The 24,286-nt window shown below is 38.2% G+C and overlaps 1 long non-coding RNA gene across 2 annotated transcripts; it reads left to right on the top strand.

Annotated features, from left to right (window-relative positions):
- Positions 1 to 3,331: 3,331 nt before the first annotated feature.
- On the top strand, positions 3,332 to 23,933 carry LOC107312973. Of its 2 annotated transcripts, none has more exons than XR_001554707.2 (4): positions 3,332 to 4,219; positions 21,027 to 21,125; positions 22,652 to 22,811; positions 22,926 to 23,933. It is a non-coding gene; the product is annotated as an uncharacterized LOC107312973 (long non-coding RNA). The 2 variants fall into 2 exon arrangements; XR_001554708.2 differs by lacking the exon at positions 3,332 to 4,219 and adding an exon at positions 19,768 to 20,025.
- Positions 23,934 to 24,286: the final 353 nt, after the last annotated feature.

Here is a 24,286-nt window from a genome sequence, read left to right as displayed (position 1 = left end):
AATTTCCTAGTTTCTTCTTAGACTTTTTCTTCAGTAAGCCATTAAAGCCACGTTCCCTATGGCACTACCTGCCAGAATAAGACAATACTGAAAGTTTTTAAGGAAACAATATATCATATCTGATGGTACAAAATTGCAAGACAATGCCATGCATACAAAATAGATGGCTTCTCTTCTATACTGTAGAGGCTAATGTGTGTTGTTTGTTGTTTTTTTTTTCCATCATATCTGTTTTTCTCCTTGCAATTGTGAAAGTGTCTATGATTGAAATGCCTCAAACACCAAATAGAAACTATAGCAAATCTTAGAGGCAAGACTTCCACAACTGGTCTAGACATGAAACTATAATCATTGTTCCCAGACTGTTTTCAGTCTTTCTATTAAATGGAAAAGTCTCTTAATTTCTTTGAAATAAATAAACAAATAGTGGGAGATAATTAAAAAAATCTATTAAAATAGAGACATATGAATCAAGACTTTGTAAAAACTGTTTACAAGCATAGGTGAAATACTGTAAAAAAGCTGAAACTCATGAGAGAAGTTGTCCTTTGAAAACTGTACAAGAAAAAGTCACACAAATTGGTAGGAAACAGACCATTCTCCCTCTTCCCCGCAGACAAAATACATTTTCTTTCAACTTTGCCTTGTTCCAGAGTGAAGATCAGGTAGAGGTCATTATTCTGAGAGAATCTGGATGGCAGAAAACTGCTTTTGCAAATCTAGGATTTACATGACAGGATCTGTCCAAAATTTTTCTTCAAGCACTTTGAGTTGATTATGTCTACAAGAGTATGCCTGTATTGTATAGAAAAGATGTACTAACACTGGATGAAGGTACACCTAGGCAAATTTAATTCAAGTGCTCCGGTTAATGCTGCCACCAATACAACAGTTTTCAGCAGACCTTAGCTTCACCTAGCAAGCACAGTATTGCAGTGGCTGAGGGAGAAACAGGAAACCTGCTTGTGCCTTCATAGGTCAGCTGTGGTCAGGGGCAGGACTTGGCTTAGCACAGGAGCTCCATTAGGACAGTTCTAATTTAGTTTGGAATTCAGACCATATTAGCTTTAAAAGGTAAATGTAATTTTCATTCAAAAGATGCATCTTGTAATTCATAGCCTGGCTCTTTCCTGTATATTAAGCCAAAGAAGATCTTTGTTCAGTACAGGAAGTACGTAGCAGATGGTGGCTCCATGAGCAATCACATTATTATTGAATAATTTTATTAAGGGCCAAAACTAGAAACATTAGCCCATGCGATGACTAGGGATTGGTCACATCTAATTCATCAACTCAAACAAAACCAAGGAAATTACATTAGCTATTAAAAATTAATGCAGTCCACAGTTAAAATTAAAAAGCGAAATTAATGAGTGAGGACTGGATCCTCTTGTGCTTTCCTCCCATAGACTCTCCTTGCAGGAAGTAGGACTTCTCTAGTGCACCTCAGCTGAGGATAAAGCCTCCAAACACATTGCTTTTGGCCATAATATGTAGATAAGATATCATTTATTCCTGCTCACACGTATAATTTTGATAACCCAAGTTATTGAGGGCTGACAGTATAATGACTTGTCAATCAGCAGACACTTTCTGTCATAGCCACTGATTTGCCAACTGGCCACAGGCAGAGTAACCTTATCTCTCCCATCTGGATTTTATCAGCTGCCTTGTGATGTTAATAAAATAGTTGGGAGCTGCAAACAAATTGTTATTAGATGTTTTATATTACCTACTATAAATAGCAGTTTTATCGCAAACTACAAAGCATTTAAATGCAAAAGATTCTCCATTGTTTTGCAAGCTCCTCTGAAGAAAGGAGGAATCTCAGAAATTGCTCATTTGGGGCTGTGGGTGTTTTCCCTTGCCTTCCTGCAGCCCATCAGCACTCTTGCATCAAGCCACTTTTTCTATTCCAGGGTGCTGGAAACAGGCACATCTTTATTTACATGCTTAAGTGCCTACCGCATTCATGGAGCAATTTAATGTTAGGCCCAAACTGCAACTCCACTGACTCTGCCCTCAACCTGAGGTTCAGGCTTGGCTTCCACATTGCCAGTATTAGTGACACAAGTGCCTCAAAGCTTGAGGCTTCCAGCAGTTCAGTTTCAGACAGTCTTTTGTCCAACCATCATCAGACAACAACTCAATGAGGGATATCTGTAGCTGTGAAAGTACAGGGAACATTGCCAGCACTTGCAAAATTTTCCAGAGGGAGAGGATGTCAGCTGGAGCTGTGGATGTGATGAGGAGACTTGGAGAGCCAAGACCACACGAGGATCCTCAGGGCTGCCTGGCTGACCACATCTCCCAGGGCTGCAGGCTTTCAGCTGCAGCTGCTCTGGAAAACCTCCTTTCATCAACCCAATTAGTCTTACCCTGACAGAAGAGAAGGGGAAAAGCAGACTACTTTTGCTTTGCCTAATTCCAAAGCATAAAGCTGTGGTATTTTTGCTCTTCCTTTCTTGCCCTTTGCTTCTGCTGTGACATAAAACCCAAAGCCCTTTTCTCATTGAGTATAGGATCCTCTGTGACGCTGGCCTCCCTTCATGGTATGACTGGGCTAAAGGTTAATTCAAAACTTGCAAGACAGACCAAGGAATATCAGTGGTCTGAAAGGGTGTTTTCTCAGTGTTGAGTGGAAACCTTCAGCATTCACTCATTCTTGAGGTTTATGATTCTACAGATGAAACCTTAGTGTAGGGCATCAAACTGGCAGCAGAGGGGGATAAGTCCTCTCAAATCGACATGGTACCCACAGCAGATGGTCCCAGCAAGCTGTAGGAGTACCAGGGTGCTGCAGGAGGTGGTTTACACAGCCTGCTGGGATGCATATCAAAAAGACAACAGTTACCAGCAGCTGGGGTTGGATATGGGTGTAAAACTGCTTATGATTAAACTTCCTTGGCAAACTTACAGCATCAAATGCTTGTGAGTTATTCAGAGCCTGTAGAGAACTCAAGGCTTAATAAGAATTGGGTATCGCCCTCAGGTCTCCTCTCTTTGTTGCCACTGAAGGCAAAGCAGGGACTCAATGAATCTAGAAAAAACAAAATTTCCTCTAACATTCCCACCTCTGAAATATATTGGAAGAATGGAGAGGAAAAAGTCTCTTCCTTGTTAATGATGTCTTCAGTTTTCTTTTGGGGCAGACTGGAGTACTATCTCACAAGTGACTTGAGGAAACTCAATAGCATCCAAAACACACAGGGAATAATGCTACTAGACAAAATTTATGAGTATAAAATGTTTGTCTTTTTATTTTCATATGTACGTTTTATATATATTTTGTGTTCCACTATATAACTTAGAAGCAGAAAGAGCTGTTTTCCTTTTTGTTGACTGAACAGTGTTAGGATAAATCATCATGGGGAAGCAGAGGAAAGAAGCTGTATGCCTCAGATTTATTCTATGCTAACAAATTAACTAAAAGAGCACATAAACATGTTACTGACAACAGCCTGTAGAAACCATTAAACAAAGAGTCTTCCAATTAAAATGAGAAACAAGAAAAACTATTTCTGGTAAATATTCCCTTTCCTTTTATTGATGAATTGAACTTTTACTTGTGAAAATGGTATCAATTTTTTTTTTTTTAAAGGTTTCAAAGAAAGGAGTGAAAATTGATTTTTGGCTGCAAAGCTGCTATATTAGCAAAGCTTGAATAAGACTTTGCTGCATCCAGCATAAAATTGCATGTTCTGAGCTATCATGCAATGCCAAAAATTTGCCCAAACTAACTGCCATTGTAGACAACCATCATTGCAGATATATAAAACAGAAGCTCACAGTGATTAATTTAAAGGTCAGTTTCTGCTTCTGACAGGGTGCCAGCAAGAAGTGATACCAAATGTTATCAACAAAGCTGCAAGTGAGCAACTGTGATGTGAAGGCCAGTTTCTTGTGACTCTTTGGTATGCTTACAATGGACAAGATGATTCTAGCTGTTCTTTTTCTAAGGCAGATCAATATGGCTTTACAAGAACTGTGAGGGAATGTTCAGGAACTGTTGAATCATGGCCTAAATCTCTGATTGATCACCTGAGGCAAGCACTGAGTCAGATGTGGGACCACAGGTGAAGGCAATTCAGCCTTCTGTGACCAGAAGAGGTGGACCCTGGCTGCACCTCTCCTAGACCTAGACCCTGACTGCTACTGGGGTAGTATGATTTTCTGGAGATTGCTCTCTTTGGAGTTTTTCTGCATGCTAAGGACCCAGGTGAGTGTTTTTGTTTGTTTTTGATTATCCCTTTCCACTGTGATGATTTTTCTAGCTATATGATCTGTAGATACTAGCCTAATCATTGCACTCTATGTTGATTATACAGGGAAAGATACCATTTCTTGCTTGATAGGCCTGTAAGAGAGTAAGGTCTCAAGGCTGTTTTGCCACAGGGGCATTTTGATAAGCCTTCAAGATTAGGCTCTACCAACAGAACCACATTCATGATCTTAATGCAGAAGTTACACTAATAAATAGTTGCTTCGTTGACTAAAATGTTGCTGGGATTCATAATTAATGAAATGCTTGCATTGGAAATGAAGGGGGAGTACAAAGCAACAAGCTTAAGGGATAATTCTTTGGAGTGACTTTCCCTGAACAATATCTTCGGTAGCTATTGATTAGAAAGGAATAATTATCCGGCTAATATTTTTTGCCTGTTGGTGTTCGTTTGACAGTATTTAATGTTAATTTTATGCCTTATTTGTTTTTCCAATATTTTCTGTCCCTATTGTACAAAAACAACATAAACAGCTTTCACGTAGGTGTCCAGATATGTACAAGGAATAGCTGAACTGTTTCCCCTGGCTCTACACCTAAAAATTGCTCCTTGAAAAGGAACTTCAGTAAAATAGAATGCTGATTTAAAAATCAGTTAGTTTTCAAATATAAGAGAGGATATATTTCTCCATTTTAAGCTTGCAATCTCTTCCTCTTAGTAATAGTTTCTAGTCATTACCCAAGTGTAATTGCGACTCTGCTATTTAGATAACTATTAGATGGTTAAACAAGGCTGTGACCTAGAGGCTGTGAAAGTCAGTCTCTCACATTAATTCAATGAGCATTATCTCATACTGTGAATACTGTGATGTGCTTAGCACCAAGGAGGTTTATTATCCATTATCTGTTATCTGGTCTATGGGGTACGATAGGACTTTGACAATGACTACTTGTGGGAATCTGTTTTTCTTTTATCTCTGTGCTGACTCTCCATCAGTTACCAGGGTTTAAATACTGTCTGCATAAAATGAGCTTTAGTGTTTGGCATAGGTATATAGGTGCTTTCCACTGTAATCATAAAGACCACTGCTATTAAGAGTTTTTAAAGACAAATTGCCAGATACTGTCTGGTTGTCTTAAACATAAGCTGCCACAGTCCAGGATAATGGCTGTTAAGAAAACTTCTTTGAGAAGTCTTCACAACTTCTTCCAGGATTTACAAAGTAGTTTTCAAATAGTGCTGCAAAATTCCACCCCAGGATTCTGGGGATTCACTGTGTGTTTCATTTTGAATGAAAACCAGCTTTTTTATATAACTTTTCTGTGCTATTAATAAAAATTCATACCAGAGTAAAGTTCAGACCTTCTTCTATCACAATTTCATTTATCCTTGCAAACTCTCAGTCTCCTTCTGTAATTTGAAATGAAGCATAGGGGTTGCTGGAGTTATCACATTCGTTTCTCTGAAATAGCTACTGTCAGAACAGGTTGTTGCTCATTGTTTTATCTGTAGCATTAATGGCACTAGGTGCAAGTGCATGGGCCACAAGGCAATACCTTCCATGATTTCCAGGGAGCAATTAGATGGTAATGATACCAAGATTAAGGGAGTTACCAAAGTGAGCAGGTAGCTTCAGGATTGTTGCAGTTCCATCGGGGGGGGCTCTGTCAGGGTAGGTTGAATGGGTCACAGCTTGATTATTTTTTTTCAAGCACCATGTGAATTGAGTCTGCCACTGCTGAGAACAGAATCAGACAATGTGTTTTACGGAAGAGCTGACAGCTTTCAGCCTAAGTGATAGAATTGTGTTTCAGGGTTGTGCAGGTCGTCTATAAAATGGCTGGCCGTCTACTCTAGACTATAGATTTTAAAATGGCTCCTGCAGACAACTTTGAAAATAACGTCATTTAGAACACTAAGCGCATTCTTCATGAAAGTCATATATAGGACAGGATACACAGAATAGGATAAGAAATAATAGGTGGTAGAGGATGTGGGAGGTATTGATCCCTAGTGATAATGAAAGCATTTCTGCATTATTTCATGCTTTCAAGTTATTACTTTCAGGCCTGTATTTAACCATTATCAGTTTGTGCTGCTATTTAACATTCTGTGTTTCCCAGAGGTTTAAAATATCTGAGTTGGTAAGGCTCATTGATGTGCACGCTTTATACACTGCTACTTCTGGACCCTGGCTGCTCATGGAATATAAAGTGTATTCTCATCTATTTCACAGGCAAAAATGGAAGTAAGTACACTAGACAGAATTAAAAAGTGGCTTTTGTGTGTGTTTAAGCAATTATAAGACATCTCTCTGCAACCTTTTTGGAAGGGTTGTTCAGTGACATGAATGGAAGGCTCAGGTCTCTTTCCATGAAAGCGTTTATTTACAGTGTGTGTTATGTTTGGGTTGGTTTCTTTCATTTAGTTCCCCCAAAAAAATGGGCTAGGTCAGCTTCCTGATTCCATAAGGTAATTTGGACTCAATTTTTGAAACTTTAAGCTCTTCTAATTCTTTTTAATGATGGTTTTGTCTCACTGTAATTTGTGGATGAAGCAATGAATCTTATCTGTTAAATAATGAATGTCCTGTAATGGAACATACTCCAGAAGTTTCAACAGTTCATTTGCTGCTAGTGACAAAGAAAGGGTAAAGACAGAGTGCATCTATCATGATGAAACATTGAAAGAGTATGATTATAGATCACAATCCCTGTTCATTGCAGGGGAATTAGTCTAGATGGTCATCATGGGTCCCTTCCAACTCTTAAGGATTTTATGGTGTTATAACCGCAGCTGAGTCTGTAACAACCCCAGCCACAACAGAGGACTAGTTACCTGCTGTTTGTGGAGATGAAGCATAGGTTCACCAGCAAGCAATGATGCCAAATTGGATTGCTATCTTTTGTTATAGGTCATATCTAACCTGAAGCGCTCAGAGTACCATTTCTGGGTCTAGGTGCTTATTCTAACTGCATTGTGACCACCATGCCCCATGTTCTGTTCCAGAATTAACTGAACAGGGCAGATTTGTCCCAGCCAAGGTCTTGCTTTGTACAGCTGCAAGAACCAGACCCTTGGTCTCCCCAATGTGGGGAGCCCTGGCAACCTTCTAAGCCTCTCCCTTTGAGCCACTTCATGTAGAGAACTTCATAGAATAATGAGGTTGGCAAGGACTTACAAGATCATCTAGCCCAACCATCCTCCCATTACCATTGCTACCACAAGCTACTAAACCATATCTTGTAGTTCCTCATCCAGATGGTTCTTAAACACTGCCAGGGATCCAGCACTTGGGCTTGTTGAACCTCAGCCCAGCAATCCAGCTTATCCAGATCCCTCTGAAGGGCCTCCCTGGCAGATCAATACTACCTCCCCACTTGATGTCATCTTCAAACTTACTGAGTGTACGCTCAGTCCCCTCATCTAGGTCATCAGTAAAGATATTAAACAAGTTGGGCCCGAGCAGTGACCCCTGGGGGACACAATTTGTAACAGGTCACCAGCTGGACTTAACTCTATTAGTCACTACCCCTTCGGCATGGCGCTTTAGCCAGTTCCTTACCCAAAAGAGGGTGTACCTGTCCAGACCATGGGCAGCCAGTTTCCCCAGGAGAATACTGTGGGAGGATGTGTCAAAGGCTTTGCTGGAGCCTAGGTAGACTATATCAACAGCCATCAACTTTAGCTTGTACAGAAGGCTCTGCAAGCGGGATATTTCAGCTTAAGTGCATATTATAGTTTTTTACTGGCAAACATGAACAAAAGACAGCTGAGATTTAATGAGTAAGTAGGCTATGTGTTAGTATGCTCACCACATCTAATAGGACTCCCAGAGGCTTTCCACTTAGGTGAAAAGGTCAGGAGAATGGACAGGCTCTGCTTCTTGCTGAAGCAGATCCTCGATGTTGCTGAGTTAGCATCTTCAACCAAGCCTTTTTTTCTTTAGGATTTTTTAATTCTCTACTCTAGTGGAGGTTGTTGTTGTTTTCTTTATCTTGAATTATTTACTGCTCATAGTCATCTTACTAATCCTACCTGCTTGCAGTTTTACCTATCTTATGACACTGCAGGGTTCCACACAACTGCCTTGCACCTAATTTCCTTTGAGTTTGGAGTCAAGTTTACACAGCTGGGTCCCATAAGAGCAGGGCCTTAGAGCACAGCTGAAACCTGCAGCATAGATACAGCCACTAAATCAGGGTGGGAGTTTACCTTAATTTTTTAAAAGAATCAGAATTTCACATGTGGAACGGAGGAATGTATTGCTGGATCTTTGTTCTCACTCTGGACCAAAGTTTCATCAATGAGAACTGACAGAGAAGATGAAAGGCAAAATGTGGGAGTAACTCTACTTCTTTAGAAGTATGATTTATATTTCTAATTCTTAATAGCGATATATTCTGAGAAATTTTGATTAGTAAATGTGTTGTTTCATAATGTTTTCAGCTGCACGTTTAAGAAATCTTGTTTCCTTTAACTATTATGCTGCAGCTAGTGAAAATTGTTTTCTGAAAAGATTAGCAAACAGTTACTGTAATCTTTATGCCTCAGTCCGTGGAACAAAAGAAAGAACATGCAAATTTAGGGGTGGAGGAGGATCTAAAAGAAATTGTAGTTATGTTATTTCTCTTCTGCTGTTATCGTTAGCAGCTATGCAGTATTCATCAGTTCTCAGGCTTCATCAGTTTCTGCCTTTTTTTTTGAAGTATGGCGTAGTTCACTAAATAGACTGTGTATGAGGACATCTAGAATGTTAAGTTCTTTCTGATGGTTTACTAAAAGTGGTGCATTTGTCCTTGTAGGTGCTTCTACAGGAAACTTACTCAGAACTGTAGGTCACTTTCTCGGCAAAGCACATACCATGTTCCTATACCTCCAAGTACACTATTAAAACTACAGAACAGTGATCTAGGAATAGCTATTGTGTAAGTGGAGCAAATGCCAGCAGAAATTTATTCATTCTGAAGACCCTTCTCCCCTACTCTTCACAGCCTGCCCCCTAGATAGGCTGTCATTTGCTCATCCGTTCTGGCCCTGAAGTGGTCCAGCAGTTGGACTTGATTTTAGTAGGCCTCTTCCAACTGAACTGTACTATTTTGTTCTGCTCTTTTAACTCTGAACTTGTGAGGGCTATCCAAACACACAAGCTACCAGAGGATTTTTATGTTGAGGGTGCATGGGAAATGCTAGATCACAGCCTGAAACAGTGATTGAGCACTGGATGAGAAAGCAGGGCCAACATCCCTTCAGTTGGCAGTGGAAGCAAAAGACCATCTGGTGATCTCCACTTGTTTAAGGACTGCATGGGCCTTCCTGAGAAAAGGAGAGTCTTTCCCTTTTTCCGCACTTAATGCTGTTACATTCAAGCAGATTATCCTTTGCCTTTGTTGCTCCTTTATCTCATATCGGGAGGTTTTAGTATCTTTCTAAGCTTATGTTTATACATATAAGAAAATATGTTTTGTTACAGGGATTGAACTTGGAATATACTGGGTGATGGGAGGGAGGAATACAACTTCTCATTATTTTGTGGTTTTATTAATTGTGTTTGTGTTTTTTGTTGTTGTTGTTTTGTCTTAAAAATAGTAATATCAGAACACCTTTGTTACTTCCTGAAGTATGGAAGAGTCTGATGTGCAGTGCTAGGTTCAAGTATCTTGTCCTTTTCTTTCAGTGTTGGGCTATTAAGCTTCTTTCATATGAATTTTTAATTTTCAAGTTCTGATTCATCTACTTACTGCAAACAATGCAGCACTGAATGGGTACCAGCAATGCACTATGTACAGTCATTGTTGAGTCATGGCCTGAACCGCTGATTGAGCACCTGGGGAAAGGACCTGGTCAGCCCTAGCAGCAAAAATGAAGGCAACCTCTTATACCTTGTTTATGGGCTGGCTGCTACTGTGGAAATCTCTTTCTGGATATCCCAGAGTTGCGGAGTTTTCCCCTGCAAGCCTAGATCTTGGGAGATAGGTAAGCAGTCCTTTTTTCCTTCCCTTATAACACCTTTCTATTACATTAGTCCCTTTGTCATTATACCTCTTGTATCATCATTCCATCATGATGTTCTTTCCAATTGTTACATTTGGCAAGCCAGCCAAGCTAAAAACATTAAAATGCCCTTCCTATGGAACATCTTTAAGTAGGTCAAGGGGGGAGAATGTTATGTGCCTAGATAAAACTATACCAGGATATATCCCAGGATTTCTGGGATCACCATGCTACGAGCCTGCAGCCATAATTGAATAATGGAGTCCCCTATGGGTTAGTGAAATATTTCTTCCCCGTCCTGCATGGCAGATCATTTCCATGGATTAGATAAAGACATTTTGTTCACAAATGAGCAGCAGCTAGCTGCATCCACTACGGCACGGCCATTTTTAAATGACTTAAATCAAGTAGAACTTTCAGACAACACCTTAGAGAACAGAAATCAGTTGCTTCATGATCACATCGAGAAGTTTGAACAACTTGGTATATTAACAGGAAGGAAGTCAAGGTTGACTTTCCGTATAAAATGAGTCTGGAACATTGCAGTGGAAAATACCCAGGCCACTTTCTACAAGCCTAGATGAGAATTCTGCTACAAGCTCTTTGTAGTCACAGCAGAAGGCGGTGTCTACCCCAGTCAGTGTGAGAGAGATCAAAAGAAATTCTTTTTCTAGTGATCCTGCTTTAAAAGGCCATTTCCAACCTAGCTGGCATCATGTTATAAGTATCCACTTGGATCCATAGTGCAGAAAGGAAGGAAGTTTTGAAAGTTTCCACTCTGATTGTGAGGAGTGACCTCTAAGAAACAGAACTCAATATCATTTGGCCTTTCTCCTGATTGATGACTTTCCCGCTGTGAAAGGAATCTATAGCTGTTAACAAGACAGTTTGTGATGATTAGTTGCTCTGTTCAATGAATTCTTCTTTTTTATTTCCACTTTCTTATTTAATTATAATAAATGAACTGCCGTGTTTCTCTTTCTAAATGCTACAGAGTTGTGATGTGTTTCACATCAGGTGCACTGATGTGCACTCATTAAAGAACATGACTGTGGTAAGAATCACCTAACAATACCACGTGACCCATTTGCAAATGCTCTTGTAAAAGAGGAGTAGAAAAAGAGAAAATTAGAAATGAAAATATTTGACAGATGACTGTGTATTGTCTTATTTCAAACCTTCTTATTCCTGGCACAGAAGTATGTAAGTATTTTGAATAAGTAGAAGATCATATCCATTTTTGACAAGTAAATTTCCTTTCTATGCCCAGCTTGTGATCTACCCTTGCTTTCTTCAGTTCCCCTCTTCAGTTTGATCGTGCTTTTTAAACATGCACCTTTTCATGCTTTCTATCACTGGTGACCCGTTCTTTCTCCTGACTGCTTTTTGTTGTTGTATTCAGTATTCTCTCAGTACCCACCCCCTTTCTTGTACTTCACAATCAGCACTACATATCTATTACACCACTGCTTCTCTCAAGGAGAAGTCTGGATCATCATTTTAGAGCTGTTCCTAACTCATTAATTGAGATTTTTCTGTATTATGAATGTCAGAAGAAAAGACTGGATGCTGTGATGATGATAAGCTGCATGTTTTGCCTCAGCCACTGACTTTATTTATTTACTTTATCTTCTCCCTCAGAAGAATGCTTATCCAGTAGCTTTCATCCACTTTACTCTTTAATATTCTCTTCCCCCTGAGTAGCATCTCTGAGGTTATTTGTTCTTTCTACCTGCTTCCCGGCTGTGATCAGAGACAACACACTTAATTGCATGCAGGTGAGGATACAGTTTTTTTTTTCCTCTTCTTTGTAACTCTTTTATTCTTTGTACTCCAGTAGTAGAACAAGCTGTATTTACAGACATCTCCACTGATACAGTGGGAGAGTAATGAAAAGGAGATAGATAAATGTATTTGCCAGATGTCATTCTGCCATGTAAGCCAATGGCCCATGCCTGGTCATTTTGGGAATGTACCAGATTCTATAGCAGACACCTCTCTGATGTAGCTTGTTGCATGTGGTAGGACAGTGTGGTCTAGTTGGCAGACTCTGTGCTGGATCCTGGCAGCAGGATCTGTTCTGTTCAAAGGATTTGGTGTGCTTTGAGGCAGTCCTCTGTGTTCTCCCAGCAGCTGTTCTCAGGCTTGTATGAAGCTCCCTGTGTTGGGACAACAGCTCTCCAGGGATGTGGTAGTGGATCTATGCAGAAAGAACGAGGCCTTGTAGATGAGCAGTTAGTGGCCTAATAAATATGGAATGAGGGAAAATCAGCACACAGAGGGTAAATACATGAAATAACAGTAACAAAAGATTAAAGTGCATTCCATTTTCTCCTGCTGCATTCCTTTGTTTTCTGTGGTGTCAGCTGTTCAGTAATGTTTGTGAGCAGTCCTCAAACGTTTTTAATGCTCTTTATTTCCAGTGTGGGTGGATCTATTTCCACTTGATTTTGAGTGTTGCCTTTTAATCACAAATGCCATTCAGCTGTGCACTGAGTTTAAGCTCTGTGCAAATCCCTTAGATATACTAGAACAACATGTTTGTTTAAAGTGCAATCCCCGAGAACTCTGAGAGCTGGATATCTCTGCAGAATGAGGTATTTGCTCTGAATTCAAACAAAGCTGTGGAGAACACCCACAAGTTTGGTTAACAAACAGCTAGTAGGTGGGGGGGTGAAAAAGAAGGCCTAGGATTTTTAACTTTCAAACTCTAGTGACTTATAGTGACTGTAAAAAATATCTTGGACTACAGGAAGAAAGCACAGTTGATGCACACTGATGGAAGGAAATCAGGGAACTTGGCAGAAAAGAAAGTCAAAAGCTACGAACTCTGTCATCTAACAGCAATGTTATGTTCCTACCTAGCATGTGGAATGGTGTAGTTGTCTTTGTCATCCCTAGGGGTACACAGAAGCTGTCTGCAGCACCTCGAGCCTGGGCTGGCTCCATGCCCCAGTTCTTGCAGAATGGTTCACAGTAATATGTCTGAAAAGTGGAGGTTTTGAAATCCAGGAGATGCCAATCAGGGACTACATAGATAAACTCCTTATTCCTTGGTGTTTATGTTGAAATTTTTGCAATAAAAAGAAAAGAAACTAAAATAAAATTGAATGAATGCAGGAGAGATTTTGTTGTTGCCTTTAGTACAGTCAGGATGTCATTCGGACTGAATAGGTCAGCTTTGTGTTAGAGGAGTAGTGCAAAAATCTGTGTGCAATTGGTCTTTCTGTTTATTCTTGTAGTGCTGACATTCAGCTGAAAATGCAGGAAGGTCGTAAATCCAACTGCTACACCCAACAGCATCTAATGACAGTGGACTGTCAAGCAATTCACAGCACCTAATAAGAGAGGAACAGCAATCTCACACAATTGTGTTTTTCTCCATTATTTTTCTGTAGTGGCAAGCTTGTTTATAATTATATCAGGGTTATAAAATTCTGTAGTGTGTGCTTAACCCATATAATATCCTTGCATCGTAATGGGCAATGTTCATTTAAAACATCCATGTGCCTTTTCTGTAATTATTAGAAGAATTAATGGTGTTATTTTCCCCACTTGTCAAACGTACTGAAGCCTTTACAATTCTGAAGCCACAGGAGTATAGCAGCTGATTCATAGAGCATTGCTTCTCTCTTGACTCTTGATGTTTTCTGTTGCTGGCAGGTTTTCCAAATGAATTTTGAAAAGAAGATAAGACAGGTCTTATTAAAAGATAATATTAAATATCCTCCACTTTAGTTTTGATAGTCTTTCAAAGGGGGAAAAAAAAAAGCATGTCTAGATTTCTTTGCTGGGAGCTGATGCTGTTTTCTCGGTTGAACGTTTTCATCAGTCATACTTTTAACAAGTCTTTTTTTTTTTTTTTTTTTTTTTTTATTCATAGAATTTACTTGTGAACTTTTCCCTAGAGTTAGTTTCCTAGATTCAAGAAACTTTGATGATTTTTTTTCTAATGAAGAATAAAACAGCAAAGCTGGCAGAAGTAAGGTCAATAAATATGTCGTAGCATGAGGATTTGTATTTTTAATCTAGTTCATTATAAACAAGAATTAACAAGCTTCCTTTGGTTCAGAATCCGCTTACCAAAATCTAAACAAATCCTTGGAAGCAGGCACTTCCATGGCTGCTGATGTTGGCAGGACCATACATTGCATTAGTTTTCCACAGCTGGAGTTCTTAATTCACAGACATTAAAAGAATCAAATTAATTTCCCTCCTTTCCTTCCTGCTTATAAACTAGTTTGAATTGCAATGTAAAGTAGTGGACCAGCAGGCAAATGTTGGCTGTAGAATGAGGCACATGGGCTATGCCACAGAGAAGGAGACAATAAAATTTCCATTGTTAATACAGAGGGCAGATAAAAATGCACACGTGTGCAGAGGACTGAGAGTCTCTGCAAGTGACTGCATAAAATCTAGCTTCTGTATATCTGAACACCAGACCTCAACAGATAAGCTTTAGGCTCTTCCCTGAGATAAATTAGTCACCTAAGTAGAAGTTAAATGTACAGTATTGCTGAGAGTAACACTGCAAAAGGCTTTCACTGAGATCATTTGCAGTCCTGTAAAATTATAAAGAAGCACTGAAAACTCTCAGTGAAATCAGTCTTAATTAGTCTCTGCTGGAAAATAAAATGGTGGGCCATGAGGGGAGGGTGGAAAATATGAAACATGGAGCTAGTGTCTGCAGGTTGAATGTGAGGACTGTATGGAAGAATGCTTGTAACACCTGTAATCAAGCTAAATACAAAATGTCAGAGAAAAAGCTGTCTGCTATTCTAGAGATAAAAATAGCTTGTGTGTGTGTAATGACAGTAGACGGTAGTAATTTAACACGTACTTTGAAAAGCTCTGGTTTAGTACTGTGAGCCCATTATGTTGTTCATGTCATATCTGTGGCCAGCCAAAGAAAATTTAGAATGCCTATCTTATAGTTCCAGCCCCTGTTGACACAGGACGGAAAACATCTCTTCTGCAAAGCAGAAAATCTATGTTTTGTTAGTTTTCCCTCTTCTGGAATAAATGCCAGTACTCTTTAGTGGGAATCACAAACAGGAAAGCTGTAACCATACTTGTTCTGATGGGTGGAGGGAGGAACTGTGACCAAGGTTTGTTTAACATCTTTATGGTTATCCAGCGACAGCCAGAACTTCTATACATGAAACAGCCTTCTTGGTTTATTTTAAGACATCTTCAACACTTAAAAGGACCTGGCCCCAAGTTAGTAATTTTAAAGACCTAGCATTTTACAGAAGTTATAATTTCTGTCCTTTTAGTGATAGGATATTTATCATGCCTGATGGTTGGACTGGATGATTTTGTAGAACTTTTTCAACCTTGGTGATTCTGTGATTCTGTGTAGCAGACAAGTAGGCGTTCTTTCCATTGCAATCAAGTGAAAATTTATCTTTGGCTTATAAGAAAGCCACAGTACAAAAATGTATCTTAAATCCTCAGCTTTATCTTGGCCCAGCATATGACATATGCCTTTAGAATAGTTAATCAGAATTCCTCAGGCATTTACTTCTGTCTAGTCCCAAGATCAGGTGAATAATGCACTCTGCAGATCTGTTATCTCTGAGCACACATTAGCTATAGGACTTACTAGTTCACTCACTTCATTTGTGGGTTTTTTTTAGATATACATTCACCTCATCTGATCAGATTATTATTGAGCCTTTCCAATGCTAGGAATATCATAGACAACAATTATCTATCCACTTAATTTTGTAGGGAAACTAGAAGTCTGAATATTAAAATCTAAGTTATACTCAAGATACAAGCTTCTTTCAAAGCTACATTCTGAAACAGAGTGAAGTTCATCTTCACAGATGAAATATGAAAATTCAATAGAAAAACAAGTGTTTTGATAGCCTACTTAATTAGGACTTAATAAGCCATTAAGTTACTTACTAATTCACCTGTATGTCACCCTGCCTCATTGTTGTATGTCTTGCTTCAAGCATTTTCACATACCTATACTGAGCATGTGATGCATGATGATTCAGCTACATAGGAAAGGTAGAACTGGGAAATATTATCTAACACTTTAACCTGAACAGAAGCAAGCATTCTACCTTGCAAATGACTTTAAAATTTGTATGCAATAAGTGCTGCATTGATCTACCAACCAGTGATTGTATATATCATTTCTGCTGTTCAAAAGAACCCTTGAATACATGCCTGACAAAGGATAAAATATCAAAAGTTGATGGAATCAACCTAGTATGTTAAACTGTGTTTTATAAGCTCACCTATCTTTCATCTGGCCAGAAGATTATTATAATGCTGTTGGCTGGGGTGAGATAGTGACCGGTTCTGGCATTGCTTGGAAAAGGAGGATAAGTCTTTTAGAATGATAATGAATGATACAGTTGGAATCCCTTACAAATCAGGTAGAATTAAATTGTGTTTCTTGTATTGAGGGCTGGCAGAACACTTGATGAAATATAATTACAAAGGGAAAGAGTAAGGGGGGTTTTATACCTTCTCCTGATCAAGGATATGTTAGAAGTGTACCTCTCAAGCCTCCTGAAACATCATGGTTCTTTGCCACAGAGAGCTTACAAATACCATGAATCTACTAGAAGTCAATGGGTTTCATAATATTCAGTTTTGGAATTCTGGGCATAGTTTTCATTGGTACTACACAGAAGAGATCAGAAAACAAAGTTTTGTGAATATTACGTAGTTTATAATTGTACACATAAACCCATATTTACATATCCAAGTACTTTCCTTTATATTCCTTTATATATTCAATCATGGTCACATTTTATGAATGAACAAAATGGTTTTCCTTTAAAAGATTTGCAGTCTTCAGCCAGCTTACCTGATCGAGCCCAGTTTACCAAGAGCAAGGCAATTATCTCTATAAAAAGGGATTAAATTTTAAAAGAACTGAATCACATACACTTAAGTTAATCCAGAAATATAATACAATTTTATAATCTTTGCTAAAATGTAAAGCCGAAAGAGTACCAATTATGTTTGTCCCTCAGAAAAAGTGCATTTGTAACACCTGAAAAGTAAAAGTTCAGTGTTATTTAGAACAGTTTATATTGTGTACAGTGTATAATTTTCCATATATATTTGCAATTTAATCATCATATATTGAATCCAAAGAAACAGATTTGTGGGAGAAAAAATAGAATGTAATTTCAGGGAATTGTGGTGAAATGATTACTTAGTCCTTTGCTGAAATGAATCTTGCAGAGCAAAACTCATGCATGTTTTTTTTTTAGTTCCAGTTAACAAAACAGTTTAGTTACAAACTTGTGTTCAGTACTTTTTTTGAAAGTAATTTACAGAATAAAAGCAAAAAGACAAACAAGGGAAATCATCATTGTAAAGGGCCTATGTAAATGAGATGTGGTGGATGTGTCAATGCATGGCTCTTTGCATGTCAATATGTTACCAATCTAAGGTTAATTACATTCCTTACTGCAGTTGTTATATTCCTGCAATAAATTTAAGCTTCTAATTATTATGATAAGTAAACAATACTGTAAATCCCTGATAGAAGAGACAAATTCTTGTTCTGATTATATTCTAATCATCCTAATGATGTTTCCTTTTCACATCATTAAGCAATAATCCAGCGCTGTGCAAATAGTTCTATTTAATTTTAAGGATATAAAAATAATGTATCTATTTTGAAGATGACACGTGTCCCTGTGTTCTAGAAGCAGTGAAGTGAGATCTGTCTGATCTCCCAAATGCAAATTTGAAACTGATTTCATCTTCTACCACACTGCATACTCCCTGTACGTGCCTCCTCTGGCTATTGCCACGTGGACAACATGATTACTGAGAATTCACTCTTATAAATCAGAGCTAAGGGTGTGTGATACCGTGAAAACTAGATAGAAGAGATACTCTTAAGAAACTCATCTGTACCTACAGTCCCCATTCTATGCCTATAAGCTGGAAACAGTGTTTCCATTGGACAGTAGGACTCAGCATGCAGATATTAAACAGTTATGAGGCACTTGGACTAAGATTTGTGTATGTGCAGCCCTATCTGTGCTGGACCTGTGTCAAAAATACAGACTGAGGAATGATTACCTCATGCTGCTTAAGGGGTAACGTTCAGGGAAAATGTCAATATAAATACAGTAAAAATGCAAAGAAGCGCCCAAAAGACCTGCTGTCACTGTGATCTATAATTTTCGTGTCAAGTCAGCAACATCTTTCAAGGGTAGAAGAAACATCTTGACTGTGTTAAGCCTCTTGCAAGCACTGTTCTTCCTTGGGAAGACTGAAGATGATTGATGATCTTGGTTAGGAGCCTGGATTCAGTTTTCTTAAGTGACAGATCTCAAATGCACTAACTTGTGTATGGCTCCTAATGCTCTTTAGCAAACCAAGAACCATAGAATGGCAGAAACTGAGAGGGGCCTGAGGAGGTTATCTGGTCTAACTCTCCTTTTGACTGTGTGCTCTAACAGTCATAATACTAACTACTTACATCTGTAGCTCACTTCTAACATCCACCAATAATTTAACTATCTTCTATAAACTATTTGTAAATCAAGTTCTAGAAGGAAATGCAGCCCCAAATCCAGTGCTCTTCCTGATGGGAAATAGCTCTAAGAATACAGTCCCAAAGGTAGAGCAACTGAGTTTGGGGCCCAAGCAACCTGAATGTACTGGAATAGTCCATCTGTGGATCTCAGCAGGATGAAAGCATGAAAACAGCATGTCTGCTGTATGGTCTTAACTAACCCCTCAGTACAAGATAAATATTTTAGCAGTAAATTTAACAGAATATTATGCTTAACTGAATTCACTCTACAGGAACACATTAGAGTGGTGTTTCATGTGCACAGTTCAAATGAGAGCGCTTCCAAGATTTCTAAATTGCTTTTGGCATATTTTGTGCCTCCTGGTAGATTAGTTTAGGTAAAATTCTGGCTGATTTTTGACCAAAGGATTCATATCACTGCCAAAAAAGTTATTAATTGGTCTAACTTATTTTGCATAATTAAAGAGCCCATCTTTTAAGCAGACTGGCTTTGATTCTACTGCATCTGGACTGTAGATGAGCAGTTATTTGATTATGGATGATTCTGAAAGCTAGTTTCCTAGGGTTACTCGTGTTGTGCTTTCCATGTCAATGGCATCTCCCATTTGCCTAAAGGTAGTATCACAGTTGGATATTTGTACCTCATTCTGCTGAAATAATTGTTCAAAATATAAAATTCTCTTTGATTAATATCTGCAGAGTACAGTGGCGTTTTCTGATCCTTCTAATAGACAAGAATTTGATCTTTCAGCAAAAAAATAAGCCAATTTGTTCAAAAGTGACTATATAATGGTACATGAAATAATTAAAGACCTTATCTCACTTGATTTCCATTTCTGTTTATTCATTGCTCCATGCAAAAAGTATTTTGATAGAATTAACTTCCAAAAATGATCAGCAAGAGAGAAAACTCATAGCAGGCATGCTTGCTATGTTTATTTAGATTTATGCAACTGTGTCTGAAAACCCTGTCACTTAATGATTTTGTTGAATTAATCTGGTAGAGCTTTCACCGAATAATACACACTTTTTTGCATCTCAACAAGCATTCAGTTTTCTCAAGTTGTACATTTTATTTAACTCCTCCACTAAGACTCCACAGTTTCCTGGCATCCTTCATATACCTTCTCTTTTGGTTATCTCTTTTGCAGTGCACCATGTAGATAGAAGCATCCACCAGACTTTGGGCTGATTTGTTCAGTCATTTCTCTTAGATGAATGCCTGTCACTTTGGGGTGAGAGTGTTTATGTTCTTGTGGAGAACAGCCAAGAATATTGCAGGTACTTCAGGAATCTGAAGCTACTTTTCCACCTGAAGTACAAAAAACATGAACCGCTGTGCTAATAACTTCATAATACAGAGCAGACATGCCTCAGGGAGCTTAAACTCAGCAAAGATAATGCATGGTGGGAATAATTGTGGGGAAAGTGAGGGAGAAAGCTGAGAATTGAAACAAGCCTAATACCTTTCTTCAATTAAGCAAAAAATGCAAAATAACCCCCCCCCCCCTCCCCCCTTCCTCCCCCCATCCTCCTGCTTACCTCCAAGAAGATAAGCGCTTTTAGCATGAGGACTCTTTGGAAAGAGATGAAGGGTTCAAAAAACATGGAACAACAGTGATTATTTTTCTTAAATTAGTATTTATGTTGAGGCAGTGATTACTACATTTATTTGAGCAAGAGTTTTTAATGTGCCAAAACTAAAGGATTGCACGCAGTAACAGAAGCACTGTTAAGCGTTAAGTCATAGAGTTAAAAGAAACAGCTATCATTTGCAGTGATAAATTTTTGTATTTGTTTGATTATTTTTTCCCCACATACCTTAAATGTTTGGTAAAAAGTTTGTAGAAAAATAGAATTAGGCTTATACTTTCTACAAGTATCAAATTATTTCAGCTGTACTTCTCATCTGAACAGAATTAAAACTCAGTACAAATCATTCTAAATTTCTGTTCAGTATCTTTTCTTCTAAAGGCAGATTATTGTGGGTTTTGTGGCAAATAGAGGACGTAAAGCAGACTTCTAATATTTTCTGTTCTGTCCTGTGATTCTATTTTATGTCTTCCAGACTCAGTTGTTAGTTTCTAATTGGCTTACAGGAAAACATTGGAGAGATCAGTTGTAGTTCAACCGAGGGGATTGTTTAGAATTATGTAGCAATCAGTTGGTAATTCCCATTGCACCTGCAGTTCCTCTTGATTGAATTTCACTTGACACTTGCTGAGGAGAATAAGTGGCATATTAATAAACTAACCCTGTGAATCTTTTCCATGTGTGCTAAGAAAACACAAGCTCAGTGCTAAGCTCAAGATGACTGAATGTCTGAGGAAGGTGTACAAGTTAGCCATGGACCTAAGCAATCAATGGGGACTCCAAGCAATGTAAATCAGTTTGAACCCAGATAGTTTTGTTCTCAGTTTCCAACTGAATTAAGAACTTGTTTCTCTATCTGAGATGCATCTCTGGAGACAAAACTGGATCTGCGTACCTGGGCCAAGTTGGTCCTTTTTTTTACCAAAATAGGAAACCACTATGGGTGATTCCCCTGGCCCCTTCATCTACTACAAATGTGAGAGATCCTTTCTCTGGCTCCTGGAGAGAGTATTTGATTCTAGCTCTTTCATTTGCAAAGAAAAAAACTAATGACAAAGCTATAATATATCCCTGGAAAAGGGGAGTGTTTGCCTTTGATACTTTGAAGATGCTCTGCTATTTATAAGATAGAATTTAACAAAGAAAAGCTTTGGCCGAGGTCTTCAATCTGTAAAGATGTGGTACATAAACTACAGACATTTAGGGTTTTCATAAATCCTATAGTTTGTGGACAATATGATAAGAATACAAAATGCAATTCTGGCTTTAATATAAAAAAAAAAAACAATAGCAAAAAAATCTGCAGAGAGCAAACTTTCTCTATTCACTCCTTAAACTGTTCTACTTTGATGGCACAAACAAAGAACACACAGAGCACCATGCCAAACTAATTTGCCTTGAACAAAACAGGAACGCTCAGCTTTTGGGGGAAATATTCATTAAAATTGTGTCTGCATTCTCAGGTACCTCCTGCGTAACCAACTCAGTGATTTGCAATTAAGTGAAGTTGTTCGGTACAGTAACTTGCCTTTTTTTCTCATCCTGTCCTTCAAAGCATATTACAAAAGCTTCTGCACTCAGCCAGACAACTTGCTGTAAAGAGTTCGCTTTTTAAAAATATATGTGACATGTTCTGTACAGTCTATCATCAAATTGCCTGTGTAGCATAATCCCCACTCTGTTATGTCAAAAAGGTAGAGTGTATTCAGCTGTCTATCTCTTCTTTATATTCGTTAAGCCTTTGATGAAGTCAGTGAATCAAAACTAAATGTAAAAAATAGATGCTCCTTCGGAAGCTTTATGGAAGGGTATTCAGACATGAAGTCATTTAAAGGAAAATATGGTATGTAGTATGAAAAGAAGAATAGGTATCATTGGAGGCTATGCTATTTTTAGCTTAAATTCCCATTGTAGTGCTGTTGGAGAAGCTCTCTTTGTCTCCTTTGCCTAAGGACCTTGACAATCCTTATCCCTAAGGATTAGAAGAGTAAATCAGAGAAAAAAAAGTGTGTGTTGGTTGTCTTTCCTTCAGGCAAGTAATAAGAAATAAGCTAAAAACAGTTCTGATGATAAACTAGTTAAGAGGGGAGAATAAGTATGCTGAGAATGTGGTGGTGGGGCAGTCATGTGCATGACGTGTACCACAAATCAGGTACAAGAGCCCCTGTTCAAACAAGCAGTGATGTTGGTGATGACAGAGATTTTTCACAATTCTTTGCTTTTGTTCTTTCTATATTTTTCAGTTCTTCAAATGCAATGCAGTAAATACCCTGCAGAAATACATACTCAAAGTGTTCTCTGTTCAACTCTGTAGTTACAGCGCACACTATGCTAAGCACCATACTGGTTTACAGAATGACAAGCATCAACTTTTCACAGAAGAGTGCAAATTTATCTTGATTTGCCTAACTCTGAAGTACTCAATTACAAGGAAAGCTGCCATTCTGCACCCTTGGCTGCATCCTCATGGACAGGTCTGTATTGCTGGCTTTCTTCCACTTAAGTTTGTTGCTCTGCAAAGACTGTACTCTGTAGATATTACAGGAACCAAAATATCTAATTACTTCATGTGTGTCATATCTTTGTAGTCTGCAGGAAGAAGACAAAGCTACTTTTTTTTGGATGCTAATTATATACATATACACAGACAGAAACTGTCAATAAAGCATGAGGAAGATGTAACAAATCAAAGAAAGGAATGTGTCTAGTATTCCTGTCTCTGCTATGAGTTTGGAATGAAAGCAGGAACTATGTTGTCTGATATCCTCTCTGCAAGCCATCACTGATTTCTGGTTCAGAGGAATATAATTAATTGTTTGAGTCTGCCACTTGTTTTAATTCTGGATTGTTACCATCTAATGCAATTAGAGAGCTGATTACATACTTGCAGATCTGTCCATCAGCTTCCTTGAAGTCAGGAAGAACTGTCTGTATGCCATTCACTGCACAATTGCAGACACAGTTTGTTTACCACCTACGTGCTGGTGACAGACTTGGATCCAAATAAATTCCACATTGACTATCTGGTAGTGAATAGAACCATCTAGCAAATTCTTCTGTCTATCTTCTGGTTGAAATTGAACTGCCTAGGAGTTAAATAAGAAACTTAGTGCACGATGTCTTTCCAGAAAAATATTAGAGCATGAAGATTCATGAAGTTATGTTTAGTTATCAAAATGATCAGAGATAAACATCATTCCATTATAAACAAGGAAATTTCTCTACAGAATATCTGCTTGGTATATACTTTTCCTCCTGTTCGAAATCATCACCAGTTAAATCGAATAGAAAAGTATAAAAAATTAGATTAATCTTCCATACATTTACTACTGTGCTTATGGATAGAGAAATTCAGTGGTTGATAAACATAATTCTTGAATGATAAAATACCTGAATGTATTTTGGGGGGAAAAATGTGTAGCAATTTTTTCTTGTGCCTGTAGAAATAAGTAAATAAACCAAGGATTAACTCTCGAAGATGGTAGAGCTGTGTATTTGAGCAAAGAGTGAGGCAATGGGTATTAAGTAAATAATTTTAATAAGAACCCTGCCTGCAGAAAAATTGGTATAGTGCTGTGTAAGTACACCATCTTTGTAAAAAAAAAAAAAATGCTGTTTGAACGATCTTTTCTATGTAAAATCTCCCCTAGCCTTATTGATAAGCCACTCTGAAGACTTTATCAAGGTGCATATAGCCTTTAAATTCAATTAAGTGTATTCCAAAATGTGGTTGTCAAAATAAAGGCAATAGAAAAAGCATTGAGGATGCTGAGCATCCATGGGTCTCATCCAGTTCAGTGGACCAGGCCAAAAAATGAGAGCTATAACATCAAAAATTGTCAAGACCTAAAAATAAGTAGAAGATAGAAGCTTAATGAGGTTCTCTTCCCCCCAGTTAGGTTGTCAAGTTTTTCATCCAGGTTTTTAATATCCACAGCTTTTGCTCTGG

This window comes from Coturnix japonica, chromosome 4 (genome assembly GCF_001577835.2).
Source record: "Coturnix japonica isolate 7356 chromosome 4, Coturnix japonica 2.1, whole genome shotgun sequence".
Taxonomy (NCBI): domain Eukaryota; kingdom Metazoa; phylum Chordata; class Aves; order Galliformes; family Phasianidae; genus Coturnix; species Coturnix japonica.
Note: the sequence above shows the minus strand (reverse complement) of the source record. Positions and strands in the feature narration are given on the sequence as shown.